Source organism: Neomonachus schauinslandi, chromosome 3, assembly GCF_002201575.2.
Source record: "Neomonachus schauinslandi chromosome 3, ASM220157v2, whole genome shotgun sequence".
In the NCBI taxonomy this organism is placed as follows: Eukaryota; Metazoa; Chordata; class Mammalia; order Carnivora; family Phocidae; genus Neomonachus; species Neomonachus schauinslandi.
The window spans coordinates 84,310,762-84,332,112 of NC_058405.1; the positions used below are offsets into that span (position 1 = coordinate 84,310,762).

Genomic DNA, 21,351 nt, shown 5'->3' on the forward strand with positions numbered 1-21,351 from the left:
TCTTTCTTTCTTTCTTTCTTTCTTTCTTTCTTTCTTTCTTTCTTTCTTTCTTTCTTTCTTTCTCTCTTTCTCTCTTTCTCTCTTTCTCTCTTTCTCTCTCTCTTTCTCTCTTTCTCTCTTTCTCTCTTTCTCTCTCTCTCTCTCTCTCTCTCTCTCTCTCTCTCTCCCTCTCTCTCTCTCTCCCTCTCTCTCTCTCTCTCTCCCTCTCCCTCTCCCTCCCTCCCTTCGTTCCTTTCTTTCCTTCCTTCGTTCCTTTCTTTCCTTCCTTTCTTCTTTCTTTCTTTTTTTAATTGAAGTATAATTAACATACAGGGTTATATTAGTTTCAGGTGTACCATATAGTGATTCAACAATTCTATACATTACTCAGTGCTCATCACGGTAAGTGTACTCTTTGTTCCCTTCCCCTATTTCTCGCATCTCCCCCGCCATATTCACATATATACATATATATTTGAGGACTGAAAAAAACACTAAAATAAAAGTTTTCTCTTAGTGTTGTGATGTTAAAAGATAAATAAAATAAAATAGGCTCCGGGGAGATTCCCTAGCCCCTGGCACCATATGAGGATAGGGAAGTCTGTGACCCAGAAGGGGACCCCCACCCTACCATGCTGGCATCCTGATCTCGGACTTCCTGTCTCTAGAACTGTGAAAAATAGATGTCTGTTGCTTATAAGCCACTCAGTCCATGGTATTTTGTTATAGCAGCCTGAACAGATAGCCTGAGATTGGTCTAAAGTGTCTGTTTGTTCCAGAATATAAAAGAGTGAAATGAAAGACAAAATTTGGAAATGAATTGTACCTATTTTTATAATACTCAAGTTTGAAAAATTAAAATCTTAGCAAAGTTTTCTCACTTTGATGGGCTTGTTGCCTTTTTTTACTGTTTATGCCCTCACCTACAAAATACGGGATTATTTATTCTGTTATTTAATGTACCTAGGCAACAAAAAGGATTTATCTCACCAGAATAGCCTTCTCTGGCTTATACTGACTATTATGTCTTTGATTATTTGGGAAAACAAAGTTTCTCATTTAGGAATGTGGGCCGAGGTTCTTTGCAATCATATTATCTTGAAGGTTTATTTCTAAAAATGTTTTAATGTTTTATTTTCACTCTAAAATGAATAGCCAAATATTGTTTCTCAGGCATCCCATGATTTGATTCCTATCTTAAGTATTTAAATCTGATAACTCTGATTTTTGCCTTCCCAATATTGAATGCTAAGGATAAAAATAAATTAAATAAGATAAGATAAAATTTCTAAGGTCTCACCTGGAATGTTCTATCTGGGAATTATGCTCCATCAGGGTATCTTCTGTGCCTAAACTTGTCTTTGAATTTCCTAGAGGATACCTAGAAAACCACAAAACATTTGTTCTTACCTATTCTTCTTTGAAAATAGGGTTAATTATGTATATAATTATTTTGTCTATATAATAAACTCATTTTTCTTTTAAGTTATCTGCAACTTATAACAACTTAGTAGATTATGATTTTACAAATAGAAATCTACCATTTGTAAATGACATCTTTTTTTTCCTACCTGACCCCTCCAGATTTGAAACTCTTCCTGAGTGCTCTTATTTTCTTAGCAATGTAAGTTATTGTCATAAATTCAGTAATAATCTGTCCTCGTTAACAGGAAGTAATTGGAAACAGTGGCTATGGACCCAAAGTGTTGCCTGGAATACCATATTTGAAAATGATGATCATCTAATCAGACATGACCAGACACTTTTAAGAAGCTAAGGTTGACTTCGTGGAGCCCGTGCTTACAAAACTCTGTTTGGAACACTGGCCTCGTTCCTGGCTTACAGGTCTCCTGGCCTTGTAGGTGAGTAAGGAAGGTCATATCTTGGCAGGCCCAAGAGCTTTAGGATATTTTGGAAACCTTGAAAAGAGAAGAATTCCCTCAACTCTGTGGGTATTGGAGGATTCTTTGCTTGGTTTCCTAGCTTCAGGAAGCTTTTATTTTATTTTTAAATTTGTATTATTATTATTTTTTTTAAGTAGGCGCCACACCCAGTGTGGAGCCCAATGCAGAGCTTGAACTCGCGACTCTGAGATCAAGACCTGAGCTGAGATCAAGAGTCAGTCACTTAACTGACTGAGCCACCCAGGCGCCCCTTTATTTTTATTCTTTTTAAAAGAATATTTATTTATTTGAGAGATAATGACAGAGACAGTGAGAGAGAGCACAAATGAGGAGGAGAGGGATAAGCAGGGAGCCCAACACGGGGCTCGATCATGACCTGAGCTGAAGGCAGACGCTTAACCGACTGAGCCACCCAGGCGCCCACCTCTGTTTTTATTCTTTCTTTTTTTTAAATAAGAAGTTTATTTAAACAAGACACTTGACTTGAAGGGAAAGCTGTCTAGGATTCATTTCTTTTAGAGTAATTTATCCCTACTTAAACATAGATAGCCCTACATGTAACAGCTATGTACAAAAAAGTTATCAAATTGTCCTTGGTTTTACAATGATAAATGTAAAACATTAAAATTCTCCAACCAAACAAGGTATGCAAGGGTTTTTATGTTGTTCGTTTTTGTTAAATAGTGAGAGCAAAATAGCTTAGTGGAATATAAAGATAAGAGCTGACTGAGCATGCCACTAATGGAGAGAAGGGGCTATTTTCACAGAACCAGTATTTTCCCCATCCCATCTCCTTTTGAGGTGGATCCAAACATACCATTAGCCATTTAGATTAAAAAAATATGCAGTATGCTTGTGCACACACACAGTTACTCTATGTACAATAAAGGAATGGGGAAGGGGAAAATGAAAGAATCGAGAAAATGCTACTGTAGTGGTCAGGATGTGGTGGGACCAGATTGTGGTTTTCTCGTTGAGAATGTCTTCTTGGTCTGGAGGAACAGAGGTCTGGAGTGAAATAGCAGGTTCCTTTTTTAGTGGACACCTCTGTCTGCTGCTGGAACACATCAACTGCATCTTCATCGTCCATCTCCCGCTGTGCAGCTGTGTCTGTTTCATTGACTGGCTGCCCATCAAATTGGAATCTGATCTGCCTCACTGACAAACCCTGTCATTCACAATAGGCTTTCATCAGTTTACTAAGTGGTGTCTCCCTCTTAATCTTAAACTGCACCACAGAACCATCCTGCCCTGCCACCTTCAAATTAATATGATCATTGTTCTCAGTCTTGACTCCCTGGGCTTTTTGTCAGCCATGGTGAGCGCCGCAGTCTCCTCAGCTGCTGCTTCACAAAAGAGGTACCAGGTCTGCACTGAACGAGCACACCAAGAAGCTTTTAAAAGCACGACCTGAGGTTTCTTATGGAAAACTGACAGCAGAGCAAACTCAGGAAGGCCTGTGGTAAATGACCATCCATTTTTTTTTTTTTAAGATTTTATTTATTTGAGAGAGAGAAAGAGAGAGAGTGTGTGAGTAGGGGGAGGAGCAGAGGAGGAGGGAGAAGGAGGGAAAAGAATTTCAAGCAGACTCCAAGCTCAGCTTGGAGGCCTACACGGGGCTTGATCTCATGCCCTGAGATCATGACCTGAGCCGAAACCAAGAGTCAGATGCTTAACCAGCTGATCCACCCAGGCGCCCCTAAATGACCATTCTTGCTGCACCTGTGAAAGTAACCAGGTCAAATCTAATGAGGCCAGCCTTATTTTGTGGTCAAGACTAGTCTTTCTTTGAGATTAGTTTTTGATCAAAAGTGGGGAGATGAAGGAAAAAAGTTGTTTCAATAGAAAACTATACACATTTCATAGTACATTCTTCTAGGTATTCAGAGTCTAGCCCTCTTCATTGTCTTTGAGCCACTTGGCATCTTTTGTAAATTGCAGGTAACCGATGGAGATGCAAACTCTGTCTTGTCTGGTAGAGATTTAGTTGACTTCTCAGACAGTGTGGAAGAATCGGTTTTGATACCGACCTGCACTTTGGACTGGATCCTGCTAACCTTTCCCAAATTGTCAGTCCTTACTAAATTTTCAGTTCCTCCAGTTTCCATCAACATCTGGCCACAACTCTCCTGATGAATGTTTACAGTTTCTCTCTTTCCCACCTGACTTGGCATCACCAAGACCAAAGCCTGACCACCCAGATCCGTTTTGGGTCTCTAGGTCATCTGACCTAGGCTCATCTCCAGGCTCTGGAGAAACCCTGCGAGCTGAAGCCTGGTGACTTGTTATAAACCTGGAAGGACTCCCCACTACAGCAGACCCTTCATGAGCTAGATTTCCCTGGACAAGTGGGTGAAAGGCTTGGGTCACACATGCCTGCTATGAGAGGCAACCAAGGCTAGTAACAACATCACTAAGAGCATTGACATCTAGCGTGGGAGTTTTCAGAAACTCAGTAAGCAGTGCTGCTGCATAACTGAAAATATTTTCCTCCACCAACTTCTTTGAATTTACTGGATTAGATATTTTCAGGGTTCAACTCCTGGTACTTTACTTATAAAAAGCTTTTATATTAATATTTCCCTTTCCTATTTAGGTCCATCCCTCTTTTAAGATGTCTGATCTCCAGGACCCTGCCACCTTCCAAAAGATGGTTCAACTGGTTTTACCGGAACCACACCAACAAGAATCCACGGGATACCAGTTTTCTTTTTCATTATCTCTTTTTATTGGAGTATAATTGGCAAATGATATTATATTAGTTTCATTTTTTAAAAGATTTATTTATTTATTTGAGAGAGAGAGAGAGCATGGGCAGGGGCAGAGGGAGAGAATCTCAAGCAGGCTGCCTGCTGAGTGTGGAGCCTGATGCGGGGCTTTATTTCATGACCCTGAGATCATGACCTGAGCTGAAACCAAGAGTCATACACTTAACTAGCTGAGCCATCCAGATGCTCTCCCCCCCTTTTTATATATATTAGTTTCAGGTTTGATTTGTTTCAGGTTAGAATTGATTCAATAATTCTATACATTGCTCAGTGCTCATCACAGTAAGTGTAATCACCAACTGTTACCATACAACACTATTACAATATTATTGACTATTTTGTATGCTGTGCTTTTTATCTCCATGACTTATTTATTTTATAACTGGAAGTTTGTACCTCTTAATCCCCTTCACCTATTTCACCCATCCTCTCCCACCTCCCCTCTGGCCACCACCAGTTTGTTCCCTGTATTTAAGAGTCCATTCAGATAGAATTTCTTAGGCTCTGCTTCATACACTCAGGAGGCTTATGATTGCCTCTGAGTTGTTCAACAGCAACTGACATTTGAAGGGAATAATCACACTGAATTTTCTTTGAGCCCTGTGCTCCTGGAAAGCAGAGAAACTCCCAACTCTTTTACGTTCTGAGAGATGGCTAATTGTGAAGGATCATCCTGTGCTTGCATATTGGACCCTCCACCCTTTCTCACAACTCCCTTCTTCACCTGCTTCTGTGAAGTCCTAGGACGCTTCTGCTTGGAGGTGCTCCTTACTAATGAACCTTCTCCCTAGTGCAATAGACTGAATAAAATAATCTTCTTAATTGTCCCATGCATTTTGTCTTTCACATGTTTTTTTTTTTTTTTTTTTTTGGCATAGTAATTAAATATTTATTAAAAAATCTGCTCTACTTTTCGTGATGCACAGATGTAGTCTTAACATTAAATCATGACACAGGAGGGAAATCAGGTGTCCAAGCATGGCAGATTTCTCAATTCCAAGCAACTCTATGTCTCAGAAGATGTTCTAATGAACTTGTCCTGAGCCAAATGGAATCACCGGGACAGCTGGGAGGACAAGCACACTGGTGAGGGCAGGGAGTCCCTCACCCTTCTGGCTGAGTTAGTTCTAGAACTCATACTTGAACTATAATTATTTGAAAGTTGAGTAAGAAGTCATGACATCCAGACATCGTATTTCTTACAAAATCCTCTTTGGTGCCAGAGGCATATAGAAATTTCTTGCTCCAAGACAGATTGATGCTCATAATCATGACGACTTGTGACACTCACTTGACCTCCTCGAGCTGTGATTGTGGATGAGCCACTTAATCCTCTGGGTTTCCTTTCCAGATCAGAGCAGAAACCTGAAGGGATTTGGGAATATAGGTGAGGTTCAGTGGGGTGGAGTCCGGAGCTGACTACCAAGAAAGAATTCTTGAGACGTCTTTGGTGCAAAATGGTGGTTTCTTAAAGCACAGGGACAGGACCCGTGGGCAGAGAGAGCTGCTGCCTGTCTTTCACATGTTAAAAATTTACTTTAGCTTATTGTATCTTATGCATATTTTCAAATAATTTTCAATATTTTCAAGTAATACTGTTCCAGTTCAGTAGCATTATCACCTTATTTTTTATTTTTTGAAGATTTACTTATTTATTTTAGAGAGAGAGAGAGAGCACATGAGCGAGAGGGGCAGACAGAGAGGGAGAGAGAATTTCAAGCAGACTCCAAGCTGAGCACAGAGCCTGATGTGGGGTTCGATCTCATGACCATGAGATCATGACCTGAGCTGAAACCAAGAGTCGGATGCTTAACTGACTGTACCACCCAGGTGCCCCTGTTGCACTATCACTTTAAGACCATTAATTCAGAATTTAAAGAAAAAGGAATTGAATGATTTAAATAATTTAATAATTTAAATAATTCAAGAGACAAAATTTGTTTCTCAGAGCTTTAAAATTAGATATGAAATAAAAACTGTTAGACCATCTTACAGGGTAAATTATCAGCAACCTTGACTAGAGAAGTGCATCTAATGGCTGAGGGATCAATAAAGCTTATGCAGTTGACACTGCTAGATGACAAGTAGGTAAAAGAAATGACAGAGGTGGGTCTGTTTCTGGAATATTGGAGTAAGGGGCACGGTGGACTTGATCCCCAACAAAACGATCCCCAACAAAACAACCATTTAATGGGAGAAAATCATTAAAAACAATAATTTAAAGCCCTGGAAATTATCCTATGTGCATATAGCAAGTGGAGAAACAGTCATTCAAGAAAATCTACTAAAGCTCAATAAGAAGTATGTAACAACTGAATCACAGCCCATTCTAGCCCATTCTTCCCCTGCCAGCTCCATCTTACAGAAATGCTACTCCAGGTACTCTACTTGGGGCAGCCAAAAAGAGGAAGGCTTCCCCCTCCCAGACTCAACCTGTAGAGTAGAAGCCCTGCTACAGCTCAGTGAGCCAGGAATGCTGGGACCTCAATCCCTACCATGCTGGATTATAGGGGGAGGCTCCACAGCAGGAGGGGCAAGCCAAGAAGACAGGAGCACCATCACCCTAGAGACCACTTTTATAGAAGTGTTACTCTGGATAAGAGGGTTGCTGTCCCCAGGTCTAGCTCCTGTGAAGGGTGCAGAGATTCTGTCCAGGGGAGAGTCAGGCCATAAAGATTAAGAGCTCTCAGTTCTGACTGAGGGGGGCTAACTTTATTTTGGAACACAAGGTGGGAAATTCTGGCTAAGGGTGTTGTTGAAAACTATGGAGATTTTGGTCAAGAGCAATTAAGACAGTGCTTATAGCTCCATTATACTAGTGGCAACAAGCAAAATGGCAGAGCAACCAGAAATTTAACAGAGAGAACCAGGGAAGGAGATAGCCAAGAAGAGTGCTCCTCAGATCACTGTCAACCCTGGTTGTCAGAAAGTTTGTATATAAAGCATTCACCCACTGAGAAGAAATCACAGCAGGACATGGAGTAGACTTGGAAACACTCCCCAGGCTGCACAAAGACCCATCAACACAGAGAGGAAGCCTTGCTGAAACAAGGGCCTTAAGTGCAACTTCTGACCAAACACTGGTTGAACAATAAGCTACTCTGATGCAGGGGCAATGTCTAGGAAGCTGGGCTTTAACATAAAATCACACATATCCCTTGGAGTCTGGAAGACTGTGTGCATGGCCAAGGTTGAGCATTTTGGGGAGTGATTGGAGGGGGAAAATCCAAGCTCCTGGTCTCTGGCTGAACGTGGGCAAAAACCAATTAGCCAAGCAACCAACCAACAAATAAAAAATTCCTCTAACTGTGATAGCAGCATCTAAGACACACACACTTTCAATGGTAAAGAGAAAAAAATTTTGACCAATAATGGCTTATGCTAACCCAGGGATGACCAGTAGGAAGCCAGACTAAGAGAGAAAAGCAAGACAAAATCTGAGTAGGGACATCAGAAGCTGCACACTGCAGGGGAAATAGGCTTTACAGAGTTGGTTCAGCAAGTCACTAAATAAATAAACGACCAAGCAAGCAACAACATCAACCCCTGGGGGATGTAGGGAATTAGTATCCAGAGTTGCTAGAGTATATAGCTAAAATGTCAGTTTTCAACAAAAACAATTTTGAGACATGCAATAAAAGAGGAAATTGTGACACATACACAGGAAAACAACCCAAACAAACTGCTTTTGAAGGGGCCCAGATGTTGGACTTAGTAGACACATACTTGAAAGCAGCCATTGTAAATATTCTTGAAGAACTAATGGAAACCATACTTAAAGAATTAAAGGGGGGCGCCTGGGTGGCTCAGTCGTTGAGCGTCTGCCTTCGGCTCAGGTCATGATCCCAGGGTCCTGGGATCGAGCCCCACATCGGGCTCCCTGCTCCACGGAGAGCCTGCTTCTCCCTCTCCCACTCCCCCTGCTTGTGTTCCCTCTCTCGCTGTGTCTCTCTCTGTCAAATAAATAAAATATTAAAAAAAAAAAAAAAAAAAAAAAAAAAAAAAAAAAAAAAAAAAAAAAAGAATTAAAGGAAGAATTGGTGACAATATCTCATGAGATAGAGAATATCAACAAAGAGATAGGAATTATAAAGAAGAACCAAATAAAAAATCTGGAGATGAAAAGTACAATAACTAAAATGAAAAAAGTTATTGGGAGTTTCAACAGATATGAGTTGCCAGAAGAAAGAATCAGTGACTTTGAAGACAGAGTAATAAAAATAATGCAATCTGTAAAATGGGGAGAGAAAAAGAAGAAAAATGATCAGAGCCTAGGAGAAATCGGAGACACCATTAAATGCATCAACATATGCATAATGGAGAGAAGAGATAGAAAGCGGCATAACAATTATTAGAAGGAGTTGTGGATGAATATTTCCTAAATTTGATGAAAAGCATTAATCTCTACATCCAAGAAGAATGAATTCAACTAGGATAAACACAAAGAGATCCATGCCCAGACATCATAGTCACAATGTTGAAAGCCAAAGATAAAATCTTAAAAGCAGCAAGAGAAAAACAATTCATCACATATAAGGAAAGTGCATTAAGAGTGACAGCTGACGTCTCATCCGAAACAATGGAGGCCAGGGGCACCTGGGTGACTCAGTAGATTAAACATTCAACTCTTGATTTCAGCTCAGGTCATGATCTCAGCGTTGTGAGATTGAGCCCTATGTCAGGCTCCATGCTGTGGAGCCACTTAAGATTCTCCCTCTCCCTTTGCACCCCACCCCTCCCACTCCCCTCTCCCTTTCCCTCTCTAAAATAAATAAATAAATAAATAAATAAATAAATAAATAAATAAATAAATAAATAAATAAATAAATAAATAAAAGCTTTAGAAACAATGGAGGCCAAAAGACAGGGTATGACATATTCAAAGTGCTTAAACTAAAAACCTGTCAACCAATAATTCTGTATCCAGCAAAGCTATCTTTTAAGAACTAAAGACAAAGGGAAACTGAAAGAACTTATTGCTGACAGGCCTGACTTAGAAGAAACACTAAAATTCCTCAGACTGAAAGCAAATAACACCAGATAATAATTCAAATCCACATGAAAAACAATGTTAGTTAATTACAAAAGACAGTATAATTGCATATTTCTTCTCTCTTAACTGATTTAAAAAGTAATTACCTAAGATAATGTATATACATATATAGCTAGGCTTTTTACATATAGAAACATAGTATGTGTCTACATTTTGTAAAAATGTTATTTGACAATAATAGCACAAAGGTGGTAGATGGGAACACAGCTGTTTTGGAGTAAGGTAATGACACCAAATGGTAATTCAAGTCTACAAGAAATAGGATCAGAAATGCTAAATAAGGAGGTTAATATAATAAACTCTATAAATGTATAATTTCATTTACTTCATCTCGCTTCAATTTCATCTCACAGACTTTTAAAAGATGTCAGATTATGTAAAGTTATAATTAAAACAATGTATTCTGAGGTTTACAATGTAGATGGATATAGTACGTATAACAATAACACAGAAAAGGGAAGGAGACCTCTCTAGACCACTCCACCCAACAACAGCAGAATATACATTCCTTCTCATGTGCACATGACACATTCTCCAGGATAGATCATATTAGACCATGAAAACAAAGCTCAGTAAATTGAAGATGATTGATAATACACAAAGTTCTCTGACCACAGTGGAATGAAATTTGAAATCAATAACAGACTGTAAATTTGGGAAATTTGTAAAATATGCAGAAATTAAGTAATACATTCCTAAAGAACAAATGGGTCAAAGAATAAATCAAAAAAGAAATGAGAAAATATGTTGAAATTAATGAAAATGAAGACAAACATACAAGAGCTTATGGGATGCAGGGAAAGCAGTGCTAAGAGAGCAATTTATACCTATAAAAGTCTACATTGAAAAAGAAGAAAGATCTCAAATCAAGAACCTAACTTTTTACCTTAAGAAATTAGAAACAGATGAACAAACTAAATCCAAAGCAAGCAGAAGAAAGGAAACAATATAGGTTAGAGTAGAAATAAATAGAAAAGAGAAAAAAATAGAAAAATATCAATAAAACCAAAAGATGGTTCTTTGAAAAGATCCACAAAATTGACAAACCTTTAGCTGAACTGACCAAGAAAAAAAGAGAACACTCAAATGACTAAAACCAGAAATGAAAGAAAGGACATTCCTATCAATCTTAAAGAAGTAAAGACTGTAAGAGAATACCATGAACAATTCTATACCAGCAAACTAGATAATCTGGACAAAATGGACAAATTCATAGAAATACATAAACTACCAAAACAAACTCAAGAAGAAACAAAATCTGAATAGACCTGTAACAGATAAAGAGATTAAATTAGTAATTGAAAAACTACCCACAAAGGGAAACCCAGGACCTAGCAGAGTCTTCACTAGAGAATTCTTTTTTTTTTTTTTAAAGATTTTTATTTATTTATTTGACAGAGACAGAGACAGCGAGAGCAGGAACACAAGCAGGGGGAGTGGGAGAGGGAGAAACAGGCTTCCTGCCGAGCAGGGAGCCCGATGTGGGACTCGATCCCAGGACCCTGGGATCATGACCTGAGCCGAAGGCAGACGCTTAACGACTGAGCCACCCAGGCGCCCTTCACTAGAGAATTCTGCCCAATGTTTAAAGAATTAACACCAATCCTTCACAAACTTTTCCAAAAATAGAAGAGGAGGGAACACTTCCCAACTCATACCATGAGATCAAGGACTTGATTCCAAAACCAAAGAAGGACATCACAAAAAAGAAAACTACAGACCAACATCTCTTGTGAATATATACAAAAATGCTCAACTAAACATTAGCAAACCAAATCCAGCAACATACACAAAGGATTATACACAATGACCAAGTGGGGTTTATCCCAGGAATGGAAGGTTGGAATAATATATGAACATCAATCATTAATCGAATGAAGGACAAAGGTGATACGATCTTTCGATCTTTCTGATACAGGGAAAGTATTTGACAAAATCCAACACCCTTTCATAATAAAACATGCAAACAACCAAGAATGGAATCATCAACATGATAAAGGGATTTATGAAAAATCCTCAGCTAATATATTTAATGGTGAAAGATACTTTCAGCCTAAGATTAGGAGGAAGGCTTCTATTCAGCAGCGTACTGGATGTTCTAGCCAGGGAAAATAGGCTGAAAAATAAATAGAAGTCCTCAAGATTGGAAGAGAAGAAGTAAAACCGTCTGTATTAGCAGGTGACATCTGGTGTGTAGAAAAGTTTAGGAAATCCCTTATGAAACTATTAGAAACAATAAAGAAGTTCAGCAGCTTTGTAGGCACACGATTAATATATGAACTTTCGTTATATTTCTATACATTAACTATGAAAAATCTGAAAAGGAAATTAAGAAAACAACTCTGCTTAGAATCACATCAAAAAATAATAAAATACTTAGGAATAAACTAAAGGAGTGTAAGACTTGTATGCTTAAAACTACAAACATTGTTCGATGAAATTAAAATCTGAATAAATGGGAAGACAACCCACGTTCATGAATCAGAAAACTCTTTTTTTTTAATTTTTTTTTAAGATTTTTTTTATTTATTTATTTGAGACAGAGAGAATGAGAGAGAGAGAGCACATGAGAGGGGGGAGGGTCAGAGGCAGAAGCAGGCTCCCTGCCGAGCAGGGAGCCCGATGCGATGCGGGACTCGATCCAGGGACTCCAGGATCATGACCTGAGCCGAAGGCAGTCGCTTAACCAACTGAGCCACCCAGGCGCCCCCAGAAAACTCTTTTATAGTCACACTTACCCTCTGCCCCAATCGTTTCCAATCCCTGGCAACAACTCACCTGTTTTCATCCTCTATACTTTTGTTATTTCAAGGTTGTTGTATGAATGGAATCTGTTACAGTATATAATCTTTTAAGATTGGCTTTTTCCAGTGGGCATAATGACCTTGAGATATGTCAAGTTGTTGTGTGTATCAACAGATCATTCCTTTTTATCCTGCCTCCTTATGTAACTCTCGAACATTTTTAGAATTCCACTTTGATTTATCTATAGTATTTTTTTTTTTTTTGGGTATACCTCTTTGCACAGATTTTTTTTTTTAGTGGTTGCTCTAAAAAGTCATATTATACATAGCTTAGGCAGTTACTAGTGTGGACATTTTACTCTTTTGAGATAGTGTTATAGGTCCCTGAGGTTTTCTTCACTTTTTTCAGTCTCCCGCTCTGTGTTCAGTTTGGGTAGTTCATATTCTATGCTGGGATTTCCCAATATGGTGGAAATAGGCATTATTCTTTGCCTTATGTGAGTGCCACGCACTATTCCCCTGGATTCTTCCAGGTGTCTCTTTCCTGGCCAGGAGCACACGCATGTGCTTATCAGTACGCAGCTGAAGACTGGAGGGGGGTCCCCTAGAGATATTTGGAGCTCTCTCTCTGTGCAGCCCTCTCTTTTCGAACACCAGTGCTGCAAAGTCTAGCTGCCCCAGTCCCCTGGACTCTCAGCTCCATTTCTTTGATTAAGGGAGTCCATTCACCTCTACCTGGCTTCCTCTTCCGTGGACGAAGATCTGGAAATGCCCTCGAAGCACTGAGCTGGGACCAGTTGTTTGTTTCCTGTTTCTTATGATCATTGTCCTTTGCTGCCTGATGGTCAATATCTTGAACACATTAGTTTTACATATTTTGTCTGTTTCATATATTTTGTCTCGTTCCTGCTGCTTTATTGTGGTTGGGTACAAATGTCTCCATAATTACTTTTTTGGGGGGAAAATAGTTTTCCTAAAGATACATTATTATGTTAATATGTCATAATTTTCTTATTGATTTTTAAATGAATTAATAGCTAAGAAAATGTTTCATTTTAATTTCCAATATGGTAAATACTGATAGATGTAGCCCATGTAAATAAAATCTCTTTGGTATTCTCAGTCCTTTTTTAAGAGTATAAAACAAAGTCCAAGAAGTTTGAGAACTGCTTGCATAGATGAGTTTATTTAATCCCCACAAATCTTTATGAAAGAGTTACTATTATTATCTACTCTATTTTATAGATAAGGAGACTGAGGCGCAGAGCAGTGAAGCAGCTACCTAAGATGATAACGGTTAGTAAGTGCAAGACCGTCTTTGAACCCAAGTGGTTGACGTCACTGTCTGTGCTCTTCAAACCACATGCCACACTAACTGTGGGTTTTTCAGCTTGTTTCATGTCTCAGCTTCCCAGAGGAACATTAGCTGGAGGCCCCTGTTCTCCCACGAATCTCTTCCCACCCGGCAGAATCCTTGGGCTCCGAGTGTGTTCATGTTGCCAACTTGGGGTGTCCCCAGGGGGAAAGACGTGTGGTTGATCTCTGCTGTGCCCATGCAGGCTTGGACTTCACCCTAATGGACTGGAACCTAACTGATAGATGTGCCAGTGGACCTATGGCTTAGCTCGGTGGTGCTTGTCAGAGGCCCCGAGCCTCCGTTTGCACATGCACTTTAATGGAACAACACCCGTGCTGGTCAAAGTCACTGGGCCTCAGGGGTCCCCAGACCTGTCTCTCCTGGGGCAAGCCTTGGATTAGTGTACAACTACAAAAGTCTGAAATATGGAAGACAAGTTTGAGCACTAATTGCCCTTTCAAACAGATTCTGTTTTTTTTTTTTAAGATTTTATTTATTTTTGAGAGAGAGAGAGAGCGAGCACAAGAAGGGGGAGGGGCAGAGGGAGAGGGAGAAGCAGGCTCCCCAGTGAGCAGGGAGCCGGATGTGGGGCTCGATACCAGAACCCTGAGCTGAAGGCGGACGCTTAACCTTAACTGATTGAGCCACCCAGGCGCTCCCAGATTCTGTTTTTAAAAGAATTCTTTCCATAAAGATTTCTTCATATTATGGATTCCTGGGGTGTAAATAAACTTTTTTATTTATACAAATTCAGTTCAGAACTAGCTGTGTTGAGTAAAACGATATTTGAGATGCTGGAGCAATAAGAGTGATACGCACTCTACCTTCAGGCAGCTCATAGGAGTATGAAACAAGAATGTTTAAAGTGACATCCTAACCCAATATTTACTGAGCAGTTTCTCTGAGTAGAGCCCTGTTCTTGGTCCAGTGGATAGAGCAGTGAACAAGGCAAGAGTCTGTCTTGGAGAGTTTACATTCTGGTGTATAGCATATTTATAACATGGAAGCAGGTTATTTTAAACAACATGGCAATCCAGCTAACATCACTGGTTCCAACAATGAGTTGGGTGCTTTTTGTATATCTAGCCAGCCTTTAGTTGGGTGCCGTGTTGCATAAACAGTTTCAACCTCAAGGGGTATAAAATTTGATTGAAAAACAAAACCAGGGATGCCTGGATGGCTCAGTCGGTTAAGTGCCTTTGGCCCAGGTCATGATCCTGGGGTCCTGGGATCAAGTCCTGCATCGGGCTCCCTGCTCTGCGGGAAGCCTGCTTCTCCTTCTCCCCCTGCTTGTGCTCTCCTCTGACAAATGAATAAATAAAAATCTGTAAAAAATAAATAAATTAAAAAAAACAAAACCAGTTATCCTCAAAAGTGGAATCTACAGACTATATACATAGTGCCCGTGAATGCCAGGCCCCTCCCCCGCAAGTAGCACAGGTTGGAGGAGACCTAGGGACAGTGTTATGTGTAGCACAGTGTGATTGATGCCCTGGAGCTGTCTAGCCGGGCAACTCCGATAAGTGCTACACGGGGTGGGCATCTACCATGAACAGATAATGTGAAATTGCAAACACAAAAGGATCACAATTGTGCACACAATACCCCCATGCAGATAAGACTGGAATCAAAATATTGTTGGCACCCATCTTTGGTGGAAACTAAATTCTATTTTCTTTCTTTCTGAAGATTTTATTTATTTATTTGAGAGACTGAGAGCACAAGCAGGGGGAGCAGCAGGAGAGGGAGAAGCAGGCTCCCTGCTGAGCAGAGAGCCCAACGACAACTGGGACTCCATCCCAGGACTCTGGGATCATGACCTGAGCCTCTGGCAGACACTTCACTGACCGAGCCACCCTGGTGTCCTAACTTTCTTCTTTCTATTTCTGGGCATTTCCCAGTACAATGAAATTTTTATAGCAAAAGATTAGAAAATAACTAACTTAAAATCATGTCAATAATCCTGAGATTTCTCTCCTCTCAGGGAAAATAATAACTGGCAAGAAGGTGTCTTAGTAAGTGTTCTTGGGTCATTCAAAGTAGTTGCGGGTTTTCTTTTCTCTGTGCCCTTGTAGAGCTCGGTTTTGGCCCGCGTATATGCTGTAAACATCAGGCTTCCCCAAGGGGCTCATGAGCTCAGGAGTTTAGTAAATGCTCATTTTTTTAAAAATTTTTTTATTTTTTAAAGATTTTATTTATTTATTTGACAGAGAAAGACACAGCGAGAGAGGGAACACAAGCAGGGGGAGTGGGAGAGGGGGAGGGAGAAGCAGGCTTCCCGCTGAGCAGGTAGCCCGAATGCGGGGCTCGATCCCAGGACCCTGGGATCAAGACCTGAGCCAAAGGCAGACTCTTAACGAATGCGGGGCTCGATCCCAGGACCCTGGGATCATGACCTGAGCCAAAGGCAGACTCTTAACGACTGAGCCACCCAGGCGCCCCAGTAAATGCTCATTTTAGCGGCCGCCAAACAGGTGCCCCCCTGGCGGCTGGTTGCCCCTTTGCTGGTCTCTCTGAATGCGGTGGGCGGCTGTCGCTCCTTTGTTCTGTCGTCCTGGCTGCCCAGCCTGCAGGGGAATGGGCTGTCAGTGGCCCGCCCCGCAGGCACCTCCCCAGGGAGGCCGGCCTTCCTTCCTGGCTTCCTCCACCCTCTCCTGACCCCAACGTGCCCCCGGCCCAGCCTCCAGCTCCAGCCGAGCCTCCTGCCCAGTGAGAGGTGAGGCTGGAATATCTGGACACCCGTCGCAGCTGGACACTCCCAGCTACTGCCCAGTCCTTCTCCAAGTGGCCGTGCCATTTCCGCCAGAGAAGTGGCTGGCGGTGCTCAGGGAAGGAAGCTGCAGAAGGAGGAGGAGTGGCGACTCAGCCCCCTGAGGTAGAGACACTGCGTGGCGTCCGAGTGGTGTTTTTTGCTCTTGAGATGTGCATGGGGCCCGGTCCCTGGTTCTCCCCGCCATTCCCTTTATGTCCTCTAAGTGCTCATGCTAATGTTGCTAATGTTGGGGTAAGGGAACAGCCCCAGGGTGGTCTGCCTCCAGGTTTAGCCTCACACACCCTTAGGTGGCCTGTGAATGGGGAAAGTCAGCTTACCTTGCTAGGCCTTCCACAGGTGAGGCCAAGTCTGGACAGTTTAGGGTTGGGGAGCATGGTAGGGGGCACAGCTGGTCTTTATTCTGCACGGAGGTTGGAGATACTCCGATGGGAAGACTGGTGGGTTGGCTACTCTAATGGGAAAGAGGAAGCAAAATAAACCCCAGCAAGTGGAAGAGAGGTGTGCTTAGGAGCAGAGAGAGGCTGGAGACCCTGCAGGGAAAGAACCCTGTGGTCACGGGGCACAGGTGATTCTTGTTGGATGACGCACGCTGTGATGCTTTAAGGTGCAAGAATGTGGCATTTCTGAATGCTCTTTGGGGTTGTTCTATAGGCCTCTCTTGTTCCAGACCTGTAAGTTACATCAAGCCTGTCCCAGAGCTAAGGTAAGAGAAATGTTATTTTCCTTTTCAAAGGCCAAGGCCAGCCAGTCTTTGCAAAGCAGTTGTGAGCTCCGTGGCCCTGTTCTAAACTTGGGTAAACCAGACTCTCGAGAAGGGTTCTGTGTTCTCCAAAGACTAAGAAAACCTCTGAGTCTCTTGTCGTTTGTTCTGCAAATGTTAAAAGAATTAGTGGATTATGATTCTGCCTTAATCGTAATCAAACTTCTTTCACCGAGCTCTGCTTGGGCCAGGAAGAAGTAAGGTCATTTTGGGCTGGTCAGATGACGTGTGTAAGAGTAGATCTTGGTTCTGAGGGTATGCTCACATTTTACAGTAGAAACACGTAGTTGTTAAAGCAGCAAATGCTCTGCTCTCTGGGGGTACATAGAGGTGGGTGTGCTGCCCGCTATTCATTTTTGGCCAGCCTCCAGCTAGAGCGGTCCAGCTTTCCTCTGGGCGGTCCAGGCGCTTCCCGGCCCTTCCCTGGGGATTATCACAGACCACTTCCGGAATTAAGTTTGGACTTGAAGGAACTGGTTAATTCCAGTTATGCACTACTGCTTAACAGTGGCCCAGTTGGGCCATCCCCAGTGCCCTGAGAGGGAGATGCCTAAACCAGATCCGGGGGGAGAGACCCTTTGGGCAGAACTGTTGGGGTGCCCTCGTGTCACATGGGCCATCATTAAACAAGCATGACACTGGTCCTACGTGCTGGGAAGGCACACTGGCTCCTGCTGGGGCCTGGGCCATGGCGAGAGACCCTGAGATTTCCTCAGGGCTGCAAGGCCTTCTTGGTCCCCACTGTCACATGGGGGAGGGGGTTTGGCCCTAGACATGGGAGGAGGCCATTTGAGGTGGCCTTTGTGCTACTAATTAGGCCAGTCTGGTCAAGGGAAGCCCTGCCCCTCCCTTGGCCCTGAGCCCTCACCCCTGCCTGCACCCCTGGGCACTGGGCTGGCTCAGGTGTGGTTGTCAGCTGGAGAGGGGGAGTGAGAGGGTGGTGTGGGGCAACGATGGAAATGCCCTGTGAACAGGGTGCTCACAGCCCCCTGAGCCCCAGAGGGTATTGTGTCTATTCTTGCTTAGAATCTCCCACCTTTCTAAGGGTGGAATCCAAACGCTAGGGTGGCCCTCGTGCTCTGGCCCCCTGGCCCCTCTCCCTTATTTCCCATGCCCCCTGCCTCCCTGTTCTCCAGATACACTTCTTTCTGACCCTTTCTGACCCTTGAGCTCCCCAAGCCTGTCCCACCTCAGGGCCACTGCCCTTGCTGTTCCCCCTGCTGGTTCTTTTCCTCATTCTGGTTTTAGCTCAGATGACACTCCTCAGAAGCCCCCCCATGTTGTCCTTTTCTTTGCAGCACTGTCCCTGCCTAAAGTCATGTCTATGTTTTGTTTACTGTTCGTCCCCCACCCCATGTCCTCTGGTTCCCTGCTTTGCCCCCAGTGCCCCGAATAGCATAGTTGCTCTCGAATGAATGAGTCCGAGTGAGTGAATGTGTGAATGACCACTGCTGGACAACTGCAGCTCTTTCTTGCCAGTTTGACCTCTGGCTGCCCTGTAGGAGGCTGGCCCATGGCTCCTTGGATCCTCCATATCTCCAGCAGAGCTGAGTGATGCCCACAGACGCCACTGAGCTCTTGCTGAACTTGCCCGTGGCCCAAGGATGAGGCATGCTGAGGGGCTGGGTCAGCAGCAGAGGGCTCTGGTTTGGCCACAGGCACATCCTCCTGTGCTCAGCAAGCATACTAGAGGAGGCTCGCAGGCTTTCCCCTGAGGCAGGGAACAGGTCCCTTTGGTGTTCTCCTTTCTACTTTTCATCCTTCTTGGTTCCAAAAGAACCCCAATATTCAATGAACCACCCAGCTGGGCAGCCCATTTCTGGTGCGCAGCCTCTAGCATCAGCAACTGTGGAAAGCGTTTTTCTTAAAGAGGCAGATGAACCAAGAAATCATTCATACTTGAAGCTTAGTCAACCATCGAATTATAGTTAAACACTATCAGCTAAGACACAGCTGCAAAAGAACTAAGAAGTGCCAAATGCTCCAGTTTCAAGATACCAGCGACTTAGGAGCAGATGCCTTTTCCCAGCTCATTTCTGTAGATGGAAGTCCGCACGTCACTCTGAATTCCATCGCTTACGTGTGGGTTGCTACCTTGCACTGTCATTTCTAGACAGTCTTCATCTGTTGCCAAGCTAGAAGTAGTATGATGTTCAGCAGGGTTAACATATCAGGCTGCTCAGTCCTGGCCTCACAGTGTGATATGTGGGCTGCTTCCAATCATAAGCTATGCTCCACAGCCCAGCTAGAAATACCTGCCCGTAGGCCGGGAGACTGAGGGTTTTTTGTTTTGTTTGTTTGTGAAATGATTTTCCCAGAAGAGATTCCCTAAATGGTTTTGTATCACAGGGTCACTTTAAACAGCTCCTCTCTAACTTGTCAGTGGTGCTTCATCATAGAGAGGAGTGCTTGGTTCTCCTCCCCAACTTGGGCGTTTGGTTTTCTCGTTGTAAAGTACCTTTTGCTTGGTGAGGGGTTACTCGCATACTTGGATGAAACGGTTATTTGCCCGGGAGGGCACTGATCTGGCATCTCAGTATGCCGTTGGGCTCACGACTTGAAGGGACGTCGTTCGACCTTGGCTTCCCTGAGGGCGGGACCCCGCGGACCAGGGGTCCCCAAGTGCCCCGCCCCGGGAGGGAGTCGGTTCCCAGAAGCGTCTGTTTGAGGAATGAAAGTGTGAAGGTGACCCCCTTTCTGACTCGGGGCTGCCGTGGGAACTCAGGGCTTGGAGCCAGCGGGGAGGTGGTCTCTACATCGTCCCTCTATGTCCTCCAATCCCCTGTCCCCCGCCCGTGTTCACGTTCCTGGGCAGACCGGGACAGCGGAGGGGGAGCGCCAGGCAGGGCGTCCCGGCGGGACTGGGGGGCTCGTTCGCGGTTATTATAACTTCACTCCCTTTAAAAGGAAAACTATGCCCGGAATCCGGGGAGGTGGCGAGCGAAGCCCGGGCAGGGAGGACGTGACCCGCGCCCGCCGCAGGCCAAGCTCGGTGTCCCCAGAGCTAGGACGGCGCGAGTGGCGGGGCCCACCCCCCCGCCCCCCCTTCAACTCCCCCCCCCAACCTCGCGGGCGGGGCGGACCCCACCCCGCCCCCCTCCACCCCCACCTCGCGGGCTGGGCTGGGCTGCGGGCGGAGCCGCTCTTGGCCTTTTTTGGGCGTCTCCCTGCTTCGCGCCCGGGACCTGCTGGCTGGTGCTCGTCTGGCTGCTGAGGCGTCAGAGGGGGTCCTGAGGCGACCCCGGGCTCAACGCGCGCGACCACCATGACGGGAAGGTAACAGTCCCCCACCCACGCCAAGGGCCGGGAGGGCGCCTGTCTGGGCGGGACTGCGGGACCGGACCCCCGCCCCGACCCCTGCCCTCTTCTCCCGGGAAGCTGGCCGATCCACCTGCTGCGCCTCCTGCCCGGCCCCTCGACCACGGCTGGCTGCCAGGGTAGCCCTGCCTGTCAGGACCGGGGTGCCCCTATCCCCCGCTGGTGTCCGGCCGGGGCAGGTGAAGCTCCTGCCCACCCCACCGCCTACCCCTCCAAGATGGACAGAGTTAACCCCTCACTAATGGAGAACCAGGGCTCAGAGGGGCTGGGGCACTCGCCCAAGGTCACAACCAACTAAGCAAGGCTTTAAAACCGGACTGTTGGCTTCTATCAGCTTCCCTGACCCCCAGCTGTGTGATCCTGAAGAGATCTCATTTTTGGAGCCTCTGTTTCTTCCTCTGTAAGCCAGGAATGGTAAAAATTTAGAAATGGTAAAGGGTCTATGTGAAGGCCTGGCTAGAACTCTGCCCAAGCACAAGCTGTTTGGGGTGGGGTGGGGGCAGGGCATTCCCCCAGGCCTGGCCCAGCTGGGGCTCTCAGGCCCTGTTGCCATTTCACAGATGAGGTAACTGAGGCCACAGAGGCCGAGTGACTCAGGAGGCTGGTCACATGTGCACTAGTGTCTGGCAAGTGTTGTCCTCTGCAGTCCTTTCCAGAACATGGCTGGGTACAAGTGCATGACTCACGGCTAGGTG

General features: G+C 44.1%; 1 long non-coding RNA gene across 1 annotated transcript in view; it reads left to right on the forward strand.

The window, feature by feature from the left end:
- The window catches only part of LOC110585759, a 6,800-nt gene extending 2,112 nt beyond the window's left edge, over positions 1–4,688 (forward strand). Inside the window, exons 2-3 of the long non-coding RNA XR_002480634.2 lie at positions 1,650–1,841; positions 4,480–4,688. This is a non-coding gene — a long non-coding RNA (uncharacterized LOC110585759). The remainder of the gene's footprint in view (positions 1–1,649; positions 1,842–4,479) is intronic.
- Positions 4,689–21,351: the final 16,663 nt, after the last annotated feature.